This window comes from Oryctolagus cuniculus, chromosome 10, assembly GCF_051225735.1.
Source record: "Oryctolagus cuniculus isolate XC-2025 breed Fujian yellow rabbit chromosome 10, ASM5122573v1, whole genome shotgun sequence".
NCBI classification, from domain to species: Eukaryota; Metazoa; Chordata; class Mammalia; order Lagomorpha; family Leporidae; genus Oryctolagus; species Oryctolagus cuniculus.
Window position 1 is genome coordinate 81926817 of NC_142876.1, and position 25472 is coordinate 81952288.

General features: G+C 40.7%; 1 protein-coding gene across 43 annotated transcripts in view; it reads left to right on the forward strand.

Moving 5' to 3' along the window:
* The window catches only part of TAFA4 (TAFA chemokine like family member 4), a 259031-nt gene that overhangs the window by 184679 nt on the left and 48880 nt on the right, over positions 1–25472 (forward strand). The window contains exon 10 of one of the 43 annotated variants that reach the window (XR_016214666.1): positions 19385–19786. The exons of the other annotated variants lie outside the window; for them this stretch is intronic. The gene's annotated coding sequence lies outside the window, so the exon portion shown is untranslated. Of the gene's footprint in view, positions 1–19384; positions 19787–25472 lie in introns of those variants that run through there. 43 annotated transcript variants of the gene reach the window in all.

Here is a 25472-nt window from a genome sequence, read left to right on the forward strand (position 1 = left end):
ACAGCTGGGAGTTAATGAGCTTTTAATAGTGAGTGTAGGGGGTTAGTTTGTTGCAATTTCAGTCTCTGCTGAATACTCTGAGGTCTCCTTGTTTTTCTATTTCCCCTTAACATTAGCTTTATTGATACCTGCAAACACCTGTTTAAAATTCACTCAGCACGGAGGGGACATATTTCTTTTTGGATCACCTTGGCCTCCGCTGACTCTTCTTTAATGATGAGGCTGTGGAACTTAATGTGAGGTTTTATATCTTCATTTCTTAAGGACTTCAGAAATGTTATTTAGGATTAAATTTTTGTCCAGCACCAAAATAACTTTTTGCATACTCTTTGGTATATTTATCTTCATGCCTTTAATTTTTTTGTGTGCCTATTTTGGCCTTAGAGGCAAAACAAGACAAAAGCTTTCCTCCAGTAATGCATCTTGTAGCACTGCTCTTAACCTTTCTTTCTCATTTATCTTTTCCTCCTAAATTAAAATTTCCTCAGACCTATCCATTGTAAATCCCCTGTCATAAAATGATTTCTTGTAGCTGAAAAATTATCACGATCAGCAATAATGCTTAAGTTTTATGCAGTGTGTGGATCACCATAGAAAGCTTGCAAATCATTTTCATGCATCTGTATTTTCTCATTGGGTATTCACAGTTAACCTCTGAGATGGGCTGGACAAGAATTGCCATTGTACACAGTAGAAAACTGAGTTACCGTATGTTGTTAGTGAAGGTTAAATGGTTGTAAAAGGTAACACATGGGCTCGGTAGGATGTGAAACATAAAGGGAATCAAAGCTTGTCCTACTTAGAGGTACACAGTTAACCGTTTTGTTGTGTTTCTTCCAGTACTTCCCAAGCTCATCAAAACATACCTGCTCTTCTAACACAAAGAAGATACTTCTGCTGTGCCATCGTGCAGCTTTATTTATTTGCTCTTGTAGGGTCGATATTAAACACCTATGATATTAAACCATGCCTCTCTTCCTCCTGCACAGTGGGGACTTCTCATAGTTTATTTAACCAGTCTCCTATTGATGGACATTTAGATTGCTTCCAATTTTTTTGTATTTCAGAAGCTCTGAATAGCCTTGTAGATATATTATAAATATTCTTGTTAAAAACATCCCTAGAAGGGGTATCACTGAATTACAGGGTATGTGCATTTAATATTTTGATACATGTTTCAAAAAATTCTTAGTATTTTCATATTTATACAGTATAACAGTGTACTTGCTAGGTTGTACTCTCCCCTCACAGTCTCTCTTAATGTTCTTAAAACATAGAGCTTTTTGAACTGTCAGGCTGAGATTAAAAAAAAATATTTCTGTATTAGACACTCAGAGATGGATCAACTGACCTACCTACCTGCCTATCAAGATCCCATCCACTTGTCCAGTCTCCAAATGCCTGTGACTTCTGGGGCTGAAGCTGGGAGGCAGAAACTCAATCTAAGTCTCCCAAGTGGATGGCAGGAACTTAATTACTTAAGATACCACCACTGCCTCCCAGGGTCTGCATTAGCAGGCAGCTGAAGTCAGGAGCCCCCGCCAGAAATTGAATGCAGCCAGTGTGATGCAGACATATCAACCAGCATCTTAACTGCTAGGCTAAATAGACACCCCAGCCTGACCTATTTTAACTTACATTTCATTAATTATTAGATTGAACATCTTTTCATATGATCATGAATAACTTGGATCTCTTTCCCAGTTTTCTGTTTATTTGTGGCTCTTTGGAGTCTGAATTAATCGTCATGGTTTTTAAAACCTATGTATTGAAGAATACTGCTTCATTTATCCAGTTGCAATGTTTTCCCAATCTGATGTTTGTCTTTTGATTTTTTTTTTTCATTTAGAAACCGATTTTTATTGTGAGAATAAACAGGGTCACTATAAGAATAGGCTAAGAGAATCTGAAAAACAACATAGACTCAAGTACCCACAATACTGTGGTAACTATTTTTATATTTTGCTCTATTGTTTTTATCTTTCTTTGCGAGAGTGGGTGTGTATTTGTGTATCTGTGATTTTTTTTTTCCAAAATTTATTTTGTCTTGCTAATTCTAGAGCATCCTACACTGTCTGAAAACTTGGATGGAAATCTCTGAAGCAGATCCATTCATTTATTTGTATTCCTATTCTCTTTCCATTTGCATTGAGAAGAAAATTCCTCAGTGTTTACAAATAGCTTTTTCAAAATTATTATTTATTTTTATTTGAAGAGGTAGAGGGAGACAGAAAGAGATACTTCTTATCTACTGGTTCAGTCCTCAGATGTCCATGACAACTGGTGCTGGGCAGGCTGAACTAGGTGCCTGGAATTGAATCGAGGTCTTCTATATGGGTGGCAGGAGCCCCAGTACTTGAACCATCACCCGTGGCCTCCAGGGATGCACATCAGCATGAAGCTTGTATCAGAAGCCAAGAGCTTCTTCCAGATTTCCCACATGGGTAGTAGGGGTCCAAGCACTTGGGCCATCTTCCATTGCTTTTCCCAGGCCATTGGTAGGGAGCTGGATTGGAAGTGAGGCAGCTGGGACACGAACTGGCACACATGTGGGATTCTGGCATTGCAGGTGTGGCTTTACCACCAGCACCACAACACTGGCCCCCAAAAGTATGTTCTTAGCTGTGAAGGTAGGGGCTGTCTTTTAAAGGGAAAGTGACCTGCCTGTCCCCCGTCAGTTTTCCATTCAGGTCAACCTAGGCAAATCAAACATTCAAACTTACTCTGTTCTGGTTGGTATATGTTAATGAAGTATTGTGAGCACCCCAGTTAGAGTCCTGGACCACAGGTTGCAGTCCATTGGTCAGGTACCAATAACAAAAATGGCTCTTTGGAGGCTGATCATTTTGGCAGCTGAAAAAGGGACATGCCTAGGAAATGGAAGTAAAGTGGTTAACATCCATGCCAGCATGGGATGCAGAAGATAGAATTCCTATAGGCTTAGAAGAGATGGTGTGGTCAGTATTTTCTTAGCCATGTTTGTCAGGGCTTTTTAGGAAATTCAGGTAAAACCTGAGGCAGGACTGTATCCACCAACTTACCTAATATAGGTATTTTTTAGTTGTCTTTTGCATGGGGAGTCCAGTGTAATCACAGGGTCTACTATTGTTAAGTTTATTTATTTATTTTTATTTGACAGGCAGAGTTAGAGAGACAGAGAGAAAGGTCTTCCTTCTGTTGGCTCACCCCCCAAATGGCTGCCACAGCCGGCGCTGCGCTGATCAGAAGCTAGGAGACAGGTGCTGAGTGAAATAACCCAGTCCCAAAGGATCAAATATCATATGTTCTCCCTGATCAGTGACAACTAACTGTGCACCTAAAAAGAAACCTGTTGAAGTGAAATGGACACTATGAGAAGCAATGACTTGATCAGCCCTTGTCCTGACTGTCGAGGAACAACTTACTATTTTATTCCTTTTACTGGTTTTTTTTTTTGTTGTTGTTCTACTTAATACTATTGGTTGAACACTTTAATTAACACAATTATTCTTAGGTGTTTAAATTTAACTGAAAAGTAATCCATGTTAAATCTAAGAGTGGGAATAAGAGAGGGAGGAGATGTACAGTTTGGCACACGCTCACATGTACTTACCCTTAATTGTAGAGCTAGAAACATGCCAGGGCATTTCAATTTAATCCCATCAAGGTGGCATGTGCCAATGCCATCTTACTTTTTTTTTTATAATTTTTACCAAATACAGTATTGTTGGTGGCAGATTTTTTAAAATTTTATTTATTTATTTATTTGACATATAGAGTTAGACAGAGAGAGACAGAGAGAAAGGTCTTCCTTTCATTGGTTCACTCCCCAAATGGCCACCATGGCTGGAGCTATGCCGATCCGAAGCCAGGAGCTGGGTGCTTCCTCCCGGTCTCCCATATGGGTGCAGGAGCCCAAGCACTTGGGCCATCCTCCACTGCCTTCCCAGGCCACAGCAGAGAGCTGGACTGGAAGAGGAACAACCAGGACTAGAAGCCAGCACCAAAATGGGATGCTGGCGCTGCAGGTGGAGGGTTAACCAAGTGAGCCATAGCACCAGCCCCACATCTTACTTGTTAAAGTGATCAGTTTAATTTCATAATTGATCAAAAAGATAGGATTAAGTGTCAAAGGGATCACATAAATAAGACCAGTGTCTGCACATAATTGATAGAATTAAAAAGGAGAGAATCATCCTACATGGGAAGCAGGATACACAGCAGACTCATAGAATGGCAAAAGCCCTAAACATCACTCTGGCCTCAGAATCAGCCCTTAAAGCATTTGGATCTGGCTAAAAAGCCCAGGAGAGTTTCTCAGGCATGGGAAGCCAAGACACTGTGGCAAAACAAAACAAAACAAAAAACAAAAAAAAACTAAATGAAAGATCTCTGTGAGTGAGATCCCAGCGGAAAGAAGGGGCCATCAAAGAAGGCAGTACTTTTCTCTGAAGGGAGGAGAGAACTTCTACTTTGATAATGGCCTTGTCTAAATAAATCGGAGTTGGTGAACTCAAGAGGCTTCCATAGCCTCTTGACAAGAGCCTCGGGTGCTTACTGATGTCATAAATAAGAGTGTCAATTGTTAAATCAACGACAGGAGTCACTGTGCACTTATTCCCATGTTGACCTCTGCCTTTAATGTGTTGTACTATGCGAATTAATGGTAAAACTACTACTCAAACAGTACTCTATACTTTGTGTGTATTTGTGGGTGCAGTCTGTTGAAATCTTAATATATACTGAGTTGAACTTCTGTATATAAAGATAATTGAAAATGAATCATGATGAAGAATGGGATGGGAGAGGGAGTGGGAGATGGTTGTGGGTGGGAGGGATGTTAAGGGGGAAAAGCTGCTATAATTCAAAAGTTGTACTTTTGAAATTTATATTTATCAAATAAAAGTAGAAAAGAAAAAAGGAATAAAATGTTTTTTTAAATTTTTTTTATTTTATTTTTTTGACAGGCAGAGTGGACAGTGAGAGAGAGAGACAGAGAGAAAGGTCTTCCTTTTGCCGTTGGTTCACCCTCCAATGGCCGCCGCACCCGGCGAGCTGCGGCCGGCGCACCGCGCTGATCCGATGGCAGGAGCCAGGAGCCAGGTGCTTTTCCTGGTCTCCCATGGGGTGCAGGGCCCAAGCACCTGGGCCATCCTCCACTGCACTCCCTGGCCACAGCAGAGAGCTGGCCTGGAAGAGGGGCAACCGGGACAGAATCCGGTGCCCCAGCCGGGACTAGAACCCGGTGTGCCGGCGCCGCTAGGTGGAGGATTAGCCTAGTGAGCTGCGGCGCCGGCCGGAATAAAATGTTTATACATTTATTTTAAAGAAATTTTAATTGACAAATAATTATATGCATTTATGAACTACAAATATATATTTAACAATATGTTTTTAAAAATCTAAAAATTTTTGATGTGTACTTAGTAATTCTACATTTTCATAGGGTACAATACTTTAACACATATATACGACATAACTGATCAAGTAATCAGCGTTTCCATTTCCTTACATTTTCTTTGTGGTTGGAGCCTACCAGTTCCCATCTTGCAGTCCTTTAGGCAGAATATCATACATTATTGAGCCGGCGCCGTGGCTCAATAGGCTAATCCTCCACCTTGCGGCGCCGGCACACCGGGTTCTAGTCCCGGTTGGGGCGCCGGATTCTGTCCCGGTTGCCCCTCTTCCAGGCCAGCTCTCTGCTATGGCCAGGGAGTGCAGTGGAGGATGGCCCAGGTGCTTGGGCCCTGCACCCCATGGGAGACCAGGAAAAGCACCTGGCTCCTGGCTCCTGCCAGGATCAGCGCGGTGCGCCGGCTGCAGCGGCGGCCATTGGAGGGTGAACCAGCGGCAAAGGAAGACCTTTCTCTCTCTGTCTCTCTCTCTCACTGTCCACTCTGCCTGTCAAAAAAAAAAAAAAAAAAAAAAAAGAATATCATACATTATTGTGAGCTGTAGTCACCCCTCTGTTGTGCAGCACTAGAACTTTATGTTTCTATTGACTGTATTTTAGTGCCTGTCACCCAACCTCCCACTATTTCCCCCTTTCCACACTTTTCCAAGCCTCTGGAAATCATTGTAAGTTCAGATCAATTTTTTAAGAAAACTGCCACATAGAAGAGAGGGAATGTGGTATTGGCTTTCTGTGTTGGGCTTATTTCCTTTAATGTAATGACCTCATTATAATACTGGAAGTTTTAGCAAGAACATTTAGGCAGAGAAAGAAATGAAATGCATAGAAGTAGGAAAGGAGGAAGTCAAATTATCCCTCTTTGCAGGTGATATGATTCTATATGTACACAAATCTAAAAACTTCATCAAAGTCTCCTGGAGCTATTAAGTGAACTTACTAAAGTGGTAGGATACAAAGTCAGCATACCAAAAGCATATATTTTAGGTAGCAATAGCAACCTTGCTGAGGAAGAACTGTAAGAGCAATTTAATTCATAGTAGCTAAAAAGAAGTAGAATACCTTGAGATAAATTTAACTAAGGTTGTGAAAGATCTCTATAATGAATGTTACAAAACACTAATAAAAGAAATTGAAGAAGACACAAAGGAATGGAGGCTGTCTATGTTGATGGATTGGAAGGATTACTATTAAATGTCCATGCTACTCAAAGTGATTTACAGATTCAGTGCAGTCCCCATCACATAGCTATGACGTGTTTGACAGAACTAGAAATAACATTACCAGAATTCATACGGAAGCACAAAAGACTGAGTAGCCAGAGCAATGTCTTGTTTTTGATCATATTGGCAACTGATCAATTAGGCTTCCCTGGAGAGGAAACTTTCGTTTCATTTCTTGTTTATTGTTTTTCTGTCTTCTCTTCCACCACTGCATGCTCCTGTTATTTTCTCCTTTTTGCTTGCATTGAGTTTAATTTGCTCTTGTTTGTATGGTTTCCTAAAATGGAATCTTAAATTTTTGACTCAGTTTCTTTCTGAATGTAAGCATTTATTTTTATAATTTTCCCTCTATCACTGTGTTAGCTGTGTCTAACAAATTTTGATAAGTTTTTTTTCTACTTTATTCAAGATATTTTCTAAACATTCTTGTGATGTCTTCTTTGACCTATTGGCTATTTAGTAATGTATTATTTAATTTTTGATAGTTGGGATTTTCCCAAATACCTTTTTGTTATTTACTTCTAGTTTAATTCTTTCGTAGGTCAAGAATCTACTCAGTATGATTTTTGTCCTTTTAGGGTTTTGAGGTTCCATTTTATGGCCTGGAATATACTCTAGGTTCCAAGTTATACTATAAAAAGTGCATTGATGTTGGTGGGTATACTTGTTCTGCAAATACTCATCACATGTTGATTACTTATTTCCTTGCTTTGTCAGAGGCTTTGAGCATCAGGTTTTGAGGTGTTAAACTGAAAGTGTATTTTGTCTATTTTTTCTGAAACTCTGACAGCAAATGAATACACATGTAGGATTACTACAGCCTCTTGCCTTGCCCCCATTCAGGATTATGAAGGTCCCTTTTTCACTTCTAGTAATGTTTTTTTTTTTTTTTTCCTGAAATGTACTTCACAGTCTAATACTAGTATAGCCACTCTAGATTTGTCTTGTGGAATATTTTTCCCTTCTTTTTTCCTTAAGATTTATTTATTTTTTGAAGGGAAGAGTTATAGAGAGGCAGAGGCAGAGAGAGAGATGTTGATTGATTGATTGATTTTTCCATTCGTTGGTTCAGTCCCCAAATGTTGGTAATGGCTATAGTGCAATGGCCAGAGCTGGGCCTATTCAAAGCCAGGAGCCAGAAGCTTCTTCCAGGTCTCCCACACGGGTGCAGGGGCCCAAGAACTTGGGCCATCTTCTGCTTTCTCAGGTGCATTAGCAGGTAGCTGGATTAGAAGTGGAGTAGCCAGAACTTGAATCAGTGTCCATATTGGAATGTCAGAGCTGCAGGCCATGGCTTTACCTGCTGAACTGCAGCACTGGCCCCTATTTTACTTATAGCCAATCTGAAAGTGACTTTCTCATAGAATTGTATCATTGGGCTGTATGTAATAATATCTTCCTTTAATTAGTGTTAAATTACATTTAACATAATGATTGATATGATTGGGTTTAAAGCTATCATATATATTTTTGAATTTGTAAATTTTCATTTTTTCTTTCCCTGCCTTCTTTTGCATTGATTATTTTCTGTCATGCTATCATTATTAATTGTCTACACCTCTGAATTTTACCATTTTTTAAGTGGTCATTCTTAGATTTACACTGTGAAAAACTCTGTGAAATTACTTAAATGTAGGCTTTGAAATAATTTTAGTTACATATAATTAAAATTTCATACTCTAGGTGAACTAACCAGTTACAAATGTGTGGTATCTGCAGCTGGCTGGTGGTTACCATATTGGATAGTGCAGATATTAAATATTTCCATCATCACAAAATGTTTCCTTGTACAAGGATACTGTCAGTTGAATGTGTACCTTTACATATCCTCCCACCTTCAAATAATAGACCATTTTGTGGTGGTGCAGTGCCTTTCAGCAGTGTACTTCTATTTTTTACCTCTGTCCTCTGTGTTATGCTTTAACCCCTTTCATATATTACTACTCTTGTGTTAGATAGTTACAATACCTAGCCCAGGGAAAAGATCCAAAATCACAGTGGATCTCTACTGACAGCACACAGCTTTCACAGCATCGTAAAATTGAAAACTGTAGGTTGGGAACTGTGTCTACTGTCACCTCACTGAGAACTGGAACTTGGAAGGGGATCCCTAGTTTGATAACTGGTCTCTCCCACCTCTTTCACTAGGTTGGGAGTGACTGTTCTAATTCATTTCCTGGAAGAGGAAGCAAGACTCATTTCTGTTTGTGTCTTCCCACAGAGGCTTTGCTCTGGGATAAAACCCATTCTTTGGGCAAGGATTTTGATAGCATGCATCTGATCTTGGGTGGTATTCATTCCTTGAGTAAGCCTCTTCTGTGCTTGATGTTCCTTTGTCGTTGGTCACACTCTTCCTTGATCTCCTGACCTCCTTAACTCTTCTTCAGCTCCTCTACTCTTGATATTTATTTGTTTGTTCGTTCATTCATTCTAGATGTATTTTTATTTCATTCATCTCAAATATACATTGCTTTTTTAGGAACTTTTTATTTAATGAGTACAAATTTCATAAGTACAACTTTAGGAATATAGTGATTCTTCCCACCATATCTGCCCCCCTGTGGGGAGCAACTGGGAGCAACTCGGACTAGACTAAGTTACTGGAATTAAGACTTATTCTATGCATCTGCTCTCCCACAATATGGCGCTGGGAGAGGAGGAAACAGCTTCTACACAGCTGCCTCCAGTTCAACCAATAAACTGTAGGACCTGCTCCTGATTGCAGGAGAGCAGCGTACTCGGCGTGTGGGTAGCAGAGTTGGGATTGGCAGAATAGGACTATAAAGGAGGAGAGAGACAACATGCACCAGGAACATCTGAGGGAACACCTGTGCAGCCCCCGAGAGAGCAGGCCGGCGGTGTGCCGCTCCCCCGCGGAAGTGGGGAAAGTGGCTAGGGGGAACTGCCCTTCCACGGAGGTGGAAGGGACGGTAGCCAACCCGGGAAGAACCAGCAGCAAACCCAGGAAGGGCCGAGCAGACAAAAGAAAAGCGCAGGGTCCTGTGTCGTTCCTCCATGAAGAGGGGGAGCGACACCCCCCCACCCCACTTCCTCCTCCCTCTGCCATTCCCAGTCCCTTCCTCCATTAACATTCATTTTCAATTAACTTTATACACAGAAGGCCAACTTTATACTAAGTAGATTTCAACAATTTGCATGAGCGCACACACACACACACACACACACCTGCTTGAGAACAAATTTTACAGTTAATTCTTACAGTGTAACTTACTGAGGACAGAAGTCCTGCATGGGAAGTAAGTGCATAGTGAATCCTGTTGTTAATTTAACAATTAACCCTCTTATGTATGACAGCAGAGATCACCTGAGGCTCTTGATGTGAGCTGTCAAGGCTATGGAAGCCTTTTGAATCCACAGTTTCTGTCAGTATTTAGAGAAGGCCATAAGCAAAGTGGAAGTTCTCATCTCCCTTCAGAGAAAAGTACATCCTCCTTTAATAGCCCCTTCTTTCACTGGGGACTCAATTACAGAGATCCTTCATACAAGACATTTTTTTTTTTTTTTTGCCACAGTGTCTTGGCTTTCCATACCTGAAATGCTCTCATGGGTTTTTCAGCCAGACCACAGTGCCTTAAGGGCTGATTCTGAGGTTAGAGTGCTATTTAGAGGGATTGTCATTCTATGAATCAGCTGTGTGAACTGCTTCTCATATTGGAACATTCTTTCCTTTTTAGTTCTATTGATCTTTTATACTTTTTTTTTTTACAGGCAGAGTGGACAGTGAGAGAGAGAGAGAGAGACAGAGAGAAAGGTCTTCCTTTGCCATTGGTTCACCCTCCAATGGCCGCTGCGGCTGGCACGCTGTGGCCGGTGCACCGTACTGATCCGATGGCAGGAGCCAGGTGCTTCTCCTGGTCTCCCATGGGGTGCAGGGCCCAAGCACTTGGGCCATCCTCCACTGCACTCCCTGGCCACAGCAGAGAGCTGGCCTGGAAGAGGGGCAACTGGGACAGAATCCGGCGCCCCAACCGGGACTAGAACTCGGTGTGCTGGTGCCACAGGCGGAGGATTAGCTTACTGAGCCGTGGCGCTGGCCAGATGTAGGTCTTTAATCGATTTTGAATGGATTTTTGTGTAAGGTGTAAGGTAGGGGTCCTGCTTCATACTTCTGCATGTGGAGATGCAGTTTTCCCAGCACCATTTATTGAAGAGACTGTCCTAACTCTAGGGAGTGGTTTTAACTCCTTGGTGGAATATAAGTTGGTTGTAGATGCTTGGATTGATTTCTGTCATTTCTGTTCTGTTCCATTGGTCTATCCCTCAATTATTTTACCAGTACCAGGCTGTTTTGATTATAACTACCTTGTGGTATGTACTGAAATCTGGTACTGTGGTGCCTCCAGCTTTTTTTTTATATATAAGATTGCTTTAGCTTTTTGAGGTCTCCTGTGCCTCCATATGAATTTCAGCATGATTTTTTCTATATCTGAGAAGAATGAATGGTATTTTGATTGGTATCACAATGAATCTGTAAATTTCTTTTTTCTCTTTCTTTCTTTCTTTCTTTCTTTCTTTCTTTTTTTTTTTTATAGGCAGAGTGGACAGTGAGAGAGACAGAGAGAAAGGTTTTCCTTTTGCCGTTGGTTCACCCTCCAATGGCCACCACGGCTGGCGCACTGCTGCTGGCGCACCGTGCTGATCCGAAGGCAGGAGCCAGGTGCTTCTCCTGGTCTCCCATGGGGTGCAGGGCCCAAGCACTTGGGCCATCCTCCACTGCACTCCTGGGCCATAGCAGAGAGCTGGCCTGGAAGAGGGGCAACCGGGACAGAATCCGGCGCCCCGTCCGGGACTAGAACCCGGTGTGCCGGCGCCACAAGGCGGAGGATTAGCCTAGTGAGCCGCAGCACCGGTGAATCTGTAAATTTCTTTTGGAAGAATGGACATTTTTTTTTTAATTTTTATTTTTTGACAGGCAGAGTGGACAGTGAGAGAGAGACAGAGAGAAAGGTCTTCCTTTTACCATTGGTTCACCCTCCAATGGCCGCCGCGGCCAGCGCGCTGCGGCCGGCACACCGTGCTGATCCGAAGGCAGGAGCCAGGTACTTATCCTGGTCTCCCATGGGGTGCAGGGCCCAAGCACTTGGGCCATCCTCCACTGTACTCCCTGGCCAGAGCAGAGAGCTGGCCTGGAAGAGGGGCAACCGGGACAGAATCCGGCGCCCCGACCGGGACTAGAACCCGGTGTGCCGGCGCAGAATGGACATTTTAATGATACTGATTCTTCGTGAACGTGGAAGTTTTTACCATTTTTTTTGTATCTTCTATTTTTCTTTCTTTAACACTTTACAATTCTCATCGTAGAGATCTTTATCTTCCTTGGTTAAATTTATTCCAAGGTATTTGATGTTTTTTGTCGCTGTTGTGAATGGGATTGATCTTAGAAGTTCTTTCTCAGCTGTGGCCTTGTCTGTGTGTACAAAAGTGGTGATTTTTGTGTATTTATATCCTATTTTACCAAGCTCTTCTATGAGTTTCAATAGTCTATTAGTAGAGATCTTTGGATCCCCTAAATAATCATATCATCTGCAAAGAAGGATAGTTTGACTTCTTTCTTTCCAGTTTGTATCCTTTGATTTCTTTTTGTTGTCTAATGGCTTTAACTAAAACTTCTAGGAATATATTGAGTAACAGCAATGAGAATGGGCATCCTTGTCTGTTCCCAGATCTCAGTGGGAATGCTTCTAACTTTTCCACATTCAATAGTACACTGGCCCTGAGTGTGTCACAAATTGCCTTGATTGTGTTGAGGAATGTTCCTTCTAAACCCAATTTGCTTAGAGCTTTCATCATGAAAGTGTATTGTATTTTATCAGATGCTTTCTCTGCATCTATTGAGATAATCATATGGTTTTTGTTATTCAGGTTGTTAATGTGATGTATCCCATTGATTGAATTGCAAATGTTGAACCATCCCTACATACTAGGGACAAATCCCACTTGATCTGGTTGAATGATCTTTCTGATATGTTGTTGGATTTGATTGGCCAGAATTTTGGTGAGGATTTTTGCATCTATGTTCATCACGGAAATTGGTCTGTAGTTCTCTTTCTCTGTTGCATCTTTTCTGGAAATAGGAATTAATGTGATGCTAGCTTCATGGACAGAATTTGGGAGGATTCCCTCCTTTTCAATTGTTGTGAATAACTTAAGAAGGATTGGAGATAGTTCTTCTTTAAATGTCTGGTAAAATTCAGCAGTGAACCCCAATGGATTTTCTTTTTTGGGAGGGTCTTTATTCCTGATTCGATTTCTGTCTTGCTTATGGGTCTGTTCAGATGTTCTGGGCCTTCATAGCTCAATTGAGCTAGATTGTATGTGTCCAGGAATCTATCCATTTCTTCTGGCATATAGCTCTTTGTGGTAGAGTCTAATGATTCTTTTATTTCTGTGGTGTCTGTTGTTTCATTCCTTCCTCATCTCTTATTTTATTACTTTGTGTCTTATCTCTCCTTTTTTTTTTTTGTTAGTTGGGCCAATGGTGTGTCAATTTTGTTTTATTTTTTCAAAAACCCAGCTCTTTATTTTGCTGATCTTTTGTATTTTTTGTTTGAATTTTGTTGATTTTTTTCTCTAATTTTAATTATTTATTTTCTCCTAATTTTGGATTTTGTTTGGTATTATTTTCTAGATCCTTGAGGTGCATTGATAGTTTATTTGATGCCTTTCCAGTTTCTTGATGTAGGCTTCAATTGCTATAAACTTTTCTCTTAACACTACATTTGCTGTATCCCATAAATTGATACGTTGTATTGTTGTCTTCATTTTTTTTCCAGAAATTTTTTGATTTCTTTTTTGATTTCTTCTATGACCCACTGTTCATTCAGGGGCATATTGTTCAGTCTCCATGTATTTGCAAATGTTGTAGAAATTCCTGAGTTGTGATTTCCAGTTTTATTGCATTGTTGTCTGAGAGGATGCATGGTATGATTCCAGTTCTTTTAAATTTGCTGAGACTTACTTTATGGCCTAGCATGTGCTCAATCCTAGAGAAAGTTCTATGCACTGGTGAGAAAAATGTATACTCTGGCTGTAGAGTGGGTGGAAGGCTCTGTAGATATCTGCTATGTCTATTTGGTCTATGGTGTCGATTAACTCTGTTGTTTCCTTGATGATTTTCTGTCTGGTTACTTGTCCCTTGCTGAAAATGGGTTATTGAAGTCCTTCATTTCTATTGTATTTGAATCTATCCTTGTAAATCCATTAACATTTCTTTTAGATAGCCAGGTGCCTTGTAATTAGGTGCTTATACATTTATAATAGGTGCATCTTCCTGTTGAATTGATCCTTTAATCATTATATACCGTCCTTCTTTGTCTCTTTTAATGGTTTTTGCATTAATGTCTATTTTTTCTGTTATTAGGTTGGCTACACCAGCTCTTTTTTGGTTTCTGTTAGCATGGATTATCATTTTTCATCCTTTCACTCCCAGTCTGCATACATCTTTGTTGGTAAAATGTGTTTCTTGCAGGCATCAAATAGATGGGTTTTCTTGTTTAATCCATTCAGCCAGTCCGTGTCTTTTAACCGGGGAGTTGAGACCATTTACATCCAGGGAGCCTATTGTGAAGCACTGACTTTGTGCTGCCATGTTCCTGTAAATAGTCCTAGTTTTGTATTTTGGGGTTCCTTTGTACTTTGACTGGGTCATTTTTCTGGGTTCATTGTCTTTTTAGTGATGTTGCTGTTCTATGTTTCTTTGTGTAACACATCCTTGAGCATCTTTTGTAGGGCTGGGCAGGTAGTTACAAATGGTTGCAATTTATGTTTGTTGTGGAAGATCTTTATTTCTACTTCATTCCTTTTTTTTTTTTTTTTTTTTTTTGACAGGCAGAGTGGACAGTGAGAGAGAGAGACAGAGAGAGAAAGGTCTTCCTTTGCCGCTGGTTCACCCTCCAATGGCCGCCGCTGCAGCCGGCGCACCGCGCTGATCCTGGCAGGAGCCAGGAGCCAGGTGCTTTTCCTGGTCTCCCATGGGGTGCAGGGCCCAAGCACCTGGGCCATCCTCCACTGCACTCCCTGGCCATAGCAGAGAGCTGGCCTGGAAGAGGGGCAACCGGGACAGAATCCGGCGCCCCAACCGGGACTAGAACCCGGTGTGCCGGCGCCGCAAGGTGGAGGATTAGCCTATTGAGCCACGGCGCCGGCTCCTCTACTTCATTCCTTAATGAGAGCTTTGTGGGGTATAGTATTCTGGGTTGACAGTTTTTTTTTTTTTTTCTTAAGACTTGGAATACATCTTGCCATTCTCTCTTCTTGCCACACTCTCCTTGCTTGTAGAGTTTCAGATGAGAAGTCTTCAGTGTGTCTAATTGGGTTTCCCCTGAATGTGAAATGGTGTTTCTCTCATGCACATTTTAAGTTCTGTTCTTTGAGTTTTACTATAATGTGTTGTGGTGAATATCTTTTCTGGTGAATATCTTTTCTGGTCATGTCTGTTGGGAGTTCTGTGTACGTCCCGTACTTCGATGTCTCTTTCTCCAGATTGGGCAACTTTTCTGTTATCATTTCATTAAGAAGGCCTTCTAATCCTTTTTCTCTTTCCATGCCTTCTGGAATTCCTAGGATCCTTATATTGGGTTGTTTGATAGTGTCTTCTAGATCTCCAGCTCTGTTTCTAGCTTTCTAACTTCTTTTATTGGTCCAGAAATTTATCTTCTCATTCTGATATTCTTTCTTCTGTCTCACATATTGTGTTGTAAGGCTTTCCAGTGCATTTTTTATTTGATCTATTGAATTCTTCATTTCTAATATTTCATTCTGACTTTTCTTTAATATCTCAATTTCTTGGGAACACTGTCATTTTGATTGTGAACTTCCTTCTCATTGCTTCTAAATTATCTGATGATTAATTCTGAATTCCATATCTGGTGCATCCTCGATCCCTTCATCTTCACCTTCTATTATTGAAGAGTTGTGGTGTTCCTTTGAGGGACTCGTAGTGTCTTCCTCATTCTTATTTAGGATTTTTGCTTTGTTTTTGGAATTTGTTTTTTTTTTTTTTTTGTTTGTTTGTTTTGTTTTGTGTTTTGGTCTATGGAGATTGTCTTGTGGAGAGGTTTCCCTCTGTTAGGAGCTATTATCTGTCTTTGCATTGCAAGTGGAAGCATAGAGCCCCACCTATTAGTGCCCTTCTCACTTCTCAAACGTGGTAGAGGTAGGTACGAGATCCGGTGCATGGAGCCCTGCCTACTGGGGCCTGGCTTGCTTTTCCATATTGGGATGGAATGGGCTTGGGTTTTTGATATTCAGGACTTCTCCTGGTTATATGGCTTGTGTGGTGGGGAAGAAATTCTTTCTGAAATAATGTGGTCCTTGTTCCTGTTGGAGGGTGTGGTGAAGTGGCCCCCACAATTGATGGATTGATGGACGTGTGCACAGGAGGCAGAGGCTGCAGTCCCCTGCTTACATTTGAAAATGTAAACAAACAAAATGGCTTCTCTCAGCTGGCTGCAGGTCTTGGTTGGGGGTGGACAGAGGATGCCCAATCTCTCTCTTTGCTCTTTACCTTCTCTTTTTCCCTGTGTGGAACGGAACTTTAAAAGCAGTTCACCAAGTTCCCTCTCCCACTGCTAACGCAGCTCCCTGGACCCACAATTTCCCATCTAACCTGGTCTGCTGGGGATTGGTGCCAGCCTCCCCAGTCCATGCCTCTATCGAGCCTCTGCCACTTCCTTCCCTTAGTTGCTCATTCAGTGTGGACCTGCACAGTCTCTGGGCTTCCCTTCATGAATTTCCCACAGCTCTATCTCCAACGTGTGTCTTCTCTCCTTTTTAGCTATCTATTTTTCCCTGTGTGATTTGGATCGTCATGTTCTTATACCATCATCTTGGGACCCGTTGTCCCCCTACTCTTTATTTTTTAAAAAGATTTATTTATTTATTTGATTGGCAAAAGTAATGGGAGAGAGAGACCTTCCATCAGCTGGTGTACTCTTTAAATGGCTACAATGACCATGGTTGGGCCAGGCCAAAGCCAGGAGCTTGGAACTCCATCTGGATCTCCCATGTAGGTTGTAGGGGCCCAACCACTTGGGCCATCTTCAGCTACTTTCACAGGCATGTTTGTAAGGAGCTGGATCAGAAGTGGAGCAGCTGGGACTGGAACAAGCATTCATTTGCAATGCTGGCTTTGTAGGCAACAGCTTAACCTACTGTGCACAGTGCCATCCCCTCCTTCTGTTAATGAACTTCTCTCAGTCAATTATTAATTTTTTTTAAAGATTGTATTATTTTACTTGAAATTCATAGTTACACAGAGAGGAGAGGTGGGGGAGGGGGCAGAGGTCTTCCATCCACTGGTTCACTCCTCAGATGGCTGCAACAGTCGGAGCTACACTGATCCGAAGCCAGGAGCCAGGAGCTTCTTCCAGGTCTCCCATGTGGGTGCAGGGGCCCAAGGATTTGGGCCATCTTCTACTGCTTTCCCAGGCCATAGCAGAGAACTGGATGGGAAGTGAAGTAGCCAGGTCTTGAACTGGCGCCCATATGGGATGCTGGCACTGCAGGCAGTGTGTTTACCTGCTATGCTACAGCGCCGACCCCTACTTTTTTCTTTTTTAAGTTTTATTTATTTACTTATTTGAGAGACAGAGTTATAGACAGAAGGAGAGACACACAGAGAGGTCTTCAATTGGTAGGTTCAGTCCCCAAATGACTGCAACAGCCAGTGCTGGGATAGGCTGAAGCCAGATTCCAGAAGCCAGGGGCTTCTTCCGTGTCTTCCATGTGGGTCCAGGGGCCTAAGCGCTTGGGCCATCTTCCACTGAGCAGGGAGCTGGATCAGAAGTGGAGCAGGCCACATGGGATATTAGTGCTCTAGGTGGAGGTTTAATCTATGTCACAGTGCCAGTCACCTCAATGCAACATTTCATGAAAACTTTGACTAAGTTGTCCCCAGGCTACTGTTTTAGTTTACCTGATATAGAATAATTTAGTTTACCTGATGTAGAATAATTGAGAATATGGCAGTTGTATGTACCTGATATTGTTCATAAACTTGAAAAATTCCTGGAAGTTTTCGTATGATGGAAGTGTCTTTGTTATGCCATAGAAGTGACTCTTGGTGGGTCCCTATATAGTTTCACATGAGAGATGGTGACTAGAGAGACCAAGCAAAGTTCCAAGGTAGGGTTGGGACTTTGAGTGTCCAGGTGACCAAATTCATTCACTTGGCCAGTGATTTCATCAGTTATGCCTAGGTAGTGGGATCCTGATAAAAAAGTTGAAAACTGAAGCATGGTGGAACTTGCTTGTTGGCACACATATTGATGTGCCAGGAGAGTGTATACCTCAAATCTAAGGGAAGAAGTCAGGAGAGATCCATATCCTGGGCCCATCTAGATTTTCTCCTGTGTGCATCATTTATAGTAAAACTGTAACCACAAATACAGAGCTTTCTTGAGTCCTATAATTCTGATGAGTTATAAGATCTGAGGGGAACATAAGAACTCTCGGATATGTAACTAAGTTGAATTTAATTATAGGTGGCATAGCCACTGAAATGGGATCATTCTTGGGAGGACTTTGTCCTTCATCTGTGAGATCTTCCGTAACTACTGCTGGCGAGGTAAACATTGCACTGCAGAGCAACCCAATTAGGGTAGAAACAGAATACGTGGTCTTACAGGAGGCTGCTCTCTGTAAAAAGGATATTGTGTACCTTTTTGGGCATGGCTGAGCTGAAATTAGTAATGGCTTTTTAATTTAATAAATACTCTCATCTAGGCTATTGAGATCATTAGTTGTCTAGTTAATGGAAAAGGGTATTTAGAGAAAGAATTATTTTTGAAAGAAAATATGCTGTACTAGTCAAGATTATCTAGAGAGACAGAATTAATGGGAGTGAGGGAGAAAGGAATGCATGGATGGAGATGGATGGATGGATGGATAGATAAGACAGAGACAGGTAGATAGGTGAAGGGGATTTATGTAGGGTAAGTATGGAGGCTGAGAAATCCCAAAATAGGCTATCTGCAAGCTGAATACCCTAGGATATCAGTAACTTGGCTCAGTCTAAGTCCAAAAGCCTTAGAATCTAGGAAGCCAATGATGTAATTCTCAGTGCTGGGCTCAAAGCCCGAGGCCGTGCAGAGCTGCTGATGGAGGGCAGAAGAAGGGTGTCCAGCTCTGGGGAGGGAGGGGGAGAATTTGTCTTTCCTCTGACTTTGTTTCTATCCAGGAATATGCTAATTGGATGGTGCTCACCCACGCTGAGAATGCCCCACTCATTCTCTTGACTTGCACACCAGTTAGCTCTGGAAACACTGTAACACACCCCCAGATAATGCTGTATTAATTTTCTAGGTATTCCTTAATCTACTCAAGTTGAACATAGAATTCACCATCTTATATGCCTTACATATTTTATTTGAATGTAATATCCATTTGTGTCTACTCATTTACTAATCATCTGATGTAAGACCAATCTTTGCTTTAGCATAGACCTAACATTCTGAATTCCATATGGTTCAGTTCTCAAATATTCTGTGTCATGCCTACATTCCAGGTTTTTGTTAAAATGAAGTGTGGATCTTAGAAACTTGTGAATCTAGAAAAAAAGATAATAATTATCTTTTTCTCTTTCATACTTGCCCACACATCATTTGATTGCATTTTTCACAAATGCAAGCAATTTTCCCCATCTATGGCTTCACTCCTCAAATGCCCACAACATCCTAAAGTTGGGAGCCAGAATTCATTCAGGTCTCTCATGTGGTCAGCAGTTACTTGAGTGATCTCTGCTGTTTTCCAGGGTGTGCATCATCACCAAGCTGGAGGCAGGAATGCAGCTGGAAATTAAACCCAGACACTCGGACTAGGGATGCAGGCATCTACATGGGCATCTTAACAGCTACACTGAATACCCATTGAAACAGTTTTCCTACTTCTGCTTTGTTTATTTTCATGTGCAAATGTTTTTAGCTTATGCGTTTTACCACATTCACTTTTGTGCTGGAGATCTTCTCTGTCTGGACTTCCTATTCCATTCCATTCTGGCTAGTTGAAAAACTGACACTGGGGCTTTTTGTTTCAACACTGTTTTAAATTGGATTTCTTGTTTTCTGGGTCCCATGCTTCTGTTTTTTGCTCTTGTGAGGCTGAACCTCTTGTTTTTTATTACTATGGTTTTAGGAAAGAGAGGATATATCTATGTATTTATATATTTATGTATAGTTATTTTGCCATCTTTAATTGTAATTAAAATATTGAAACACTGACTGAAATTTGGTTCTAACTGCTATTAAGGAAAAATGCACATTGCCCTATCAGGGTAGAGTTACAGGGTCTTCATTCTGGGCATAGCAACTTAATGGCATACATACTGTGCCAGCAAAAATAACATTTTGAAGACGGTTTAATGCCTAAACTACTGTTTAGGTTGTGATAAAACATGATGCGGTTTATTGGTGGAGTCTATTTTATATAGCCGTATAATAGAGGAAAACTTCCTGAGGGAAAATGTTAAAAATACAAATATGCTTTTTATATTTTGAATGTACAAATGAAAATATGTCACCCATTTCTACACTGTATGTACAGATGTTTGTTTATTTTGGTCCACTGAGACTGTTCTGCATACAAATTTAGTAGAAGAACAAAGAAGAAATCTATTTCAACTGTGGCTGAAATGATGAAATCCCAAATGCATAATGTTGAAAGGGACTAGCAAGGACCCAAACTAGTCTTTGGGGTTATTTCTATCCTTCTACTCTGCATTTGCCTTTATTCTAAATTTAATACATGTAATTTTGTAATGGACTCTTTGAACACAAAGTTTCACTTCTCCATGTTCTTTGTCTTTAGATAAACAGTACACTTAGCAGGAAAATGGGGGTGACAAGGGCTGAAAGGGATGGCACCACTGAGGCAAATGGCACATCCCTCTGCTCCATTAGGTGCCTCCAAATGGCAAGATTGGCAGCCCCTTCTGGGTCTCTGCCCTACCTCTGCCAGAGGCCAGGTGCTCCCTCTGATGGACTCGGTCTGAGGAGCCTCTTAGTTGATTTCCTTTGCCTCACTAGCACTGCTGAGTCGAAACCTTTAAAGCTACAAGGCAACTGGAGAACCCAAAGTCAGACAGACCAGAACTGGCAGTCCTGTGCGACAGGGGTGGAGTTGTGACCCTTATGATGGGAGATCTTGGAAATTTGGCTTCTGATGGGAGGGCTGAGGGTTTCAAGAGGCATTGGTTAAAAACTTATGGGGGAAATACACTATGGGGGAGGAGATTAAAACAAAGAGTACAGGCTATTTCAAAGCTCAGATTCAGCGAATATCAGTTGCAGAGAGGGGCTGTTGTAATGATGATTTTTGCTCCTAAAAGGCATTTATTATTCTGAGAAGTAGTTACCGGAAAAAAAAATCACAGAAACCAAAAAAATTTTAGTTCTTTGTGTTTATTCCCAAGTCTTGACAGTTTAATAGTTTAAATCATTGTTAAAAGTTGTCACCTTAAAATAATAGCAGTGGTAACTATTTATTTATTGTAATTCTTACTTCTTCTAATTCTTATTTGCTCTAGTTAATACTACTGCTACCATTATTGTGCACTTACTACATGCCAGGTACCATTCTTAGCATTTTACTTATTACCATTTATCCACACATCAAGCCTCAGAACACTTATTATTTTGCAGATACAGACATCAAGGCAATAATAAGTGAAGTTACTTACTGAAAACCTCGGATAAGTAGAAGGATACAGAGTCACTATTTAAACAGAGGAGCCCATGGTCTTTGTTGCTATGTAATACCCAGTTATTTCCTGTGTTCCTAGTTCTCCGTCTGCCAAATTCTTATTTGCAAACTTTTCAAGTATAAAGACAGGTTGAAAGGCAAGTACAATGTACCTACTTACATCCCTTACTAGGTGAATGTGTTAACATCCTACTGTACTAGAACTCTCAGGGAATATATACCTGCTTATCTAGCTATTCCTTTTTGTTCTGAATTGTTTGAAAGTAATTGACAAACAACATTTATTTCCTCCAAAAAAGACCATCCTCACTTTGGTATTGTAATAATCTATGTTGATAAAATCAAAGGCAGACTGGCTTCAAAGCACTAGCAGTTAAGGACAGATTGTTATCTTGCAATTGGTTTTCCTCAATGAAAGGAAATCTTTTTTAACAAGCCAAGTGACTACATATGTACAAATTGAGACTTTTAAAAACATGAATGATCCCACAAGATTCATTTTGCTCACTTACGTTTCTAGTGTGAGACCTCTAAGCATGAAGCATTTCACCTTTTTGTCAGCCTGTTGAACTATAATTACTGAGTGGCGCTGTGTCAGTAAGCTGGGAATGCTGTAACAAATACCACCGACTAGATTGCTTAAACAGCAGACTTATATTACCACAGGAACACCTATGTCCTTTGACCTTGGGCTTTTAACAGTTCAGCTTCTGGTAAGGGCTGTCTTCTGGGTTTGCAGATGGCTGCCATCTTGCTACGTCCTTGATTGGCTCTTGGTGAGAGCACAGGGAGGGAATGAGCTCTTTAGTGAATCCTCCTCTTAGGAGAATGCCTGCTGGATTAGGTTCTCATCTTTAGACCTCATTTAACATTACTTACCTACATTTTTTAACTTCAAAAATTTATAAAAAGGGAACAAATTTTATTGCTTTCATATACAGTTTTAAGAGCATAACGATATTTCCCATCTTACCTCTTGCCTCCCTCACTCCCATCCCCTCTCCTCCTTTTCTTTTAATTTTTACAAGGACATACTTTAAGTTTCCTTTTAATCACAAGCTGAACTTTCCACTAAATAAGGGATTCAACAAAGAGTAAGCAGAAAAAGCACTGTTTTTTACAAGTATAGACAAGGGCTATAAACACTGATCAAATCTCAAAATGTCAATTTTGCTCATATATCTTTTTTGTACTCTGTATATTAGTTACTGCAATCAGGGAAAATGTGATATTTCTGTCTTTGGGACTGCCTTATGTCACTAGACATGCTAGTTTCCGGTTCCATCCATTTTGTTGTGAAATACAGAATTTCATTTTTTTTACAGCTTTTTAAAATTCCATCATACATATACCCCAGTGTCTTTATCTAGTCATCAGATGATGGACATCTGAGTTGATGCCATATCTTATCTATTGTGGGCTGAGCTGCTATAAAACTGGGAGTGCTGATAATCTTTCATATGCTGATTTTATTTCTTTTGGGTAAATTGCTGAGAGTGGAATGGCTGGCTTATAAGGTAGATCTATTTTTAGATGTTTTCAGAATTTCCATACTGTCTTCTACAATGGTTGTACTAGTTTACATTTCCACCGACAGTGGATTAGGGTAACTTTTGACCCTCAAATCCTCACCAACCTTTATTTAGTTAGTTATCTTTTGGTTTTGGATAATAGTCATTTTAACTGAGGTGAAGTAAAACCTCATTGTGGTTTTTGTTTTGCATTTCCCTGAAGGCTAGTGATAATGAGCATTTTCTTGTCTGTCTGTCTCTGGCCATTTATATTTCTTCCTTTAAAAACTGCCTGTTCATGTCCTTTGTCCATTTTTTTTTAAAGGTTGATTTTATTTACTTGAAAGAGTTACAGAGAGAGTTAGAGATAGAGAGAGGTCTGCCATCTGCCAGTTCACTCCCCAAATGGCTACAACAGCTAGAGTTGAGGCGATTTGAAACCAGGAGCCAGTAATTTCTTCTGGGTCTTCCACAGGGGTGTAGGGGCCTAAGGATTTGGGCCATCCTTTGCTGCTTTCTCAGGTGCATTATCAGGGAGCTGGATTGGAAATGGAACTGGTGCCCATATGGGATGCTGGTGCTGTAGGCCAGGACTTTAATCCACTGTGCCATAGTGCTGACCCCCTTTGACCATTTCTTAACTGGATTGCTTTGTTGCTGTTGAGTTTCTTGAGCTCTTGATAGATTCTAGATATTACTTTCCTATCAGTTGCATAGTTTGCAAGTATTTTCTCTTATTCTGTCAGTTGCCCCTCTGTTGAGTGCTTCCTTTGCAGGGCAGAAGCTTCTTAGCTTGACATAATCCCATTTGTTTATTTTTACCTTTATTTGTGCTGCTGGAGTCTTGGCCAAGAAGACTTTGCCTATGCCAATGTTAAAGTGTTTCTCCTATGTTTTTCCCTCTAGTAATTTGATGGTTTCAGATATTAGATTCAGATTCCTGATCCATTGTAAGTTGATTTTTATATAACATATAAGATAGGGGTCTTGTTTCATAGTTCTGAATACAGAGATCGAATTTGCCCAATACCAACTGTCCTTTCTTCAATGAGTGATTTTTAGGTCATTTCTTGGTTTAGATTAATTGGTTTTAGATGCTTGGATTACTTGGTTTTAGTTACATGGATTAATTTCTGAGGTCTCTAGCCTATTCCATTGGTCGATATGTCTATTCCTGTGCCAGTACCAGGCTGCTTTGATTGTAACTGCCCTATAATATATCTTGAAATTTTGTGATGCCTCTAGCTTTATTTTTATTGTTTAGGATTACTTTATCTATTTGGGGTCTCTTGTGATTCCATATGAATTTTAGGGTCATTCTTTCCAGATATGAAAAGAATATCTTTAGTAATTCTTGCAGCTGTGTCTTCATACACAGTCACTTTGGGGTTAGGGTTTCAATGTGACTTCTTTTTTTTCAACTTTTATTTAATAAATATAAATATAAGAGAGGGAAGAGATGTGCAATTCAGGACATGCTCAAGCTGGCTTACCTCAAACGGTAGAGTTAGAAACATACCAGGGGATTCCAATTCAATCCCATCAAGGTGGCATGTACCAATGCCATCTCACTAGTCCCAGTGATCAATTTCTGTTCACAATTGATCATAATGATAGGACTAAGAACCAAAGGGATCACATAAACAAGAATAGTGTCTGCAAACACTAGCTGATAGAATAAAAAAGGGAGAGAATGATCCAACATGGGAAGTGAGATACACAGCAGACCCATAGAATGGCAGATGTCCTAAACAGCACTCTGGCCTCAGAATCAGCCCTTAAGGCATGTGGATCCGGCTGAAAAGCCCATGAGAGTATTTCAGGCATGGAAAACCAAGACACTCTGGGGGAAAAAAAAAAAAAACCTAAATGAAAGATCTCCGCGAGTGAGATCCCAGTGGAAAGAACGGGTCATCAAAGAAGGAGGTACCTTTCTCTGAAGGGAGGAGAGAACTTCCACTTTGACCATGGCCTTGTCTAAATATGATCAGAGTTGGTGAACCCAGGGGGCTTCCATAGCCTTGGCAGCTCATGACAAGAGCCTCGGGTGATTACTGATGCCATAAACAAGAGTGTCAAATTGTTAAGTCAACAACAGGAGTCACTGTGCACTTACTCCTCATGTAGGATCTCTGTCCTTAGTGTGCTGTACATTGAGATTTAATGCTATAACTAGTACTCAAACAGTATTTTTCACTTTATGTTTCTGTGTGGGAGCAAACTGTTGAAATCTTTACTTAATGTATGCTAAACTGATCTTCTGTATATAAAGAGGATTGAAAATAAATCCTGATGTGAATGGAAGGGGAGAGGGAGTGGTAAAGGGGAGGGTTGTGGGTGGGAGGGACGTTATGGGGGGGGGAAGCCATTGTAATCCATATTCTGTACTTTGGAAATTTATATTCATTAAATAAAAGTTAAAAAAAAGTAAAAAAAATATAAATTTCCAAAGTACAACTTTTGGATTATAGTGGCTTTTCCCCCCATAACCTCTCTCCCACCCACAAGCATCCCATCTCCCACTCCCTCTCCCATCCCATTCTTTATCAAGATTCATTTTCAATTATCTTTATATACAGAAGATCAACTTGAAATCTTTACTTAGTATATACTAACAGACTGCACCCACAA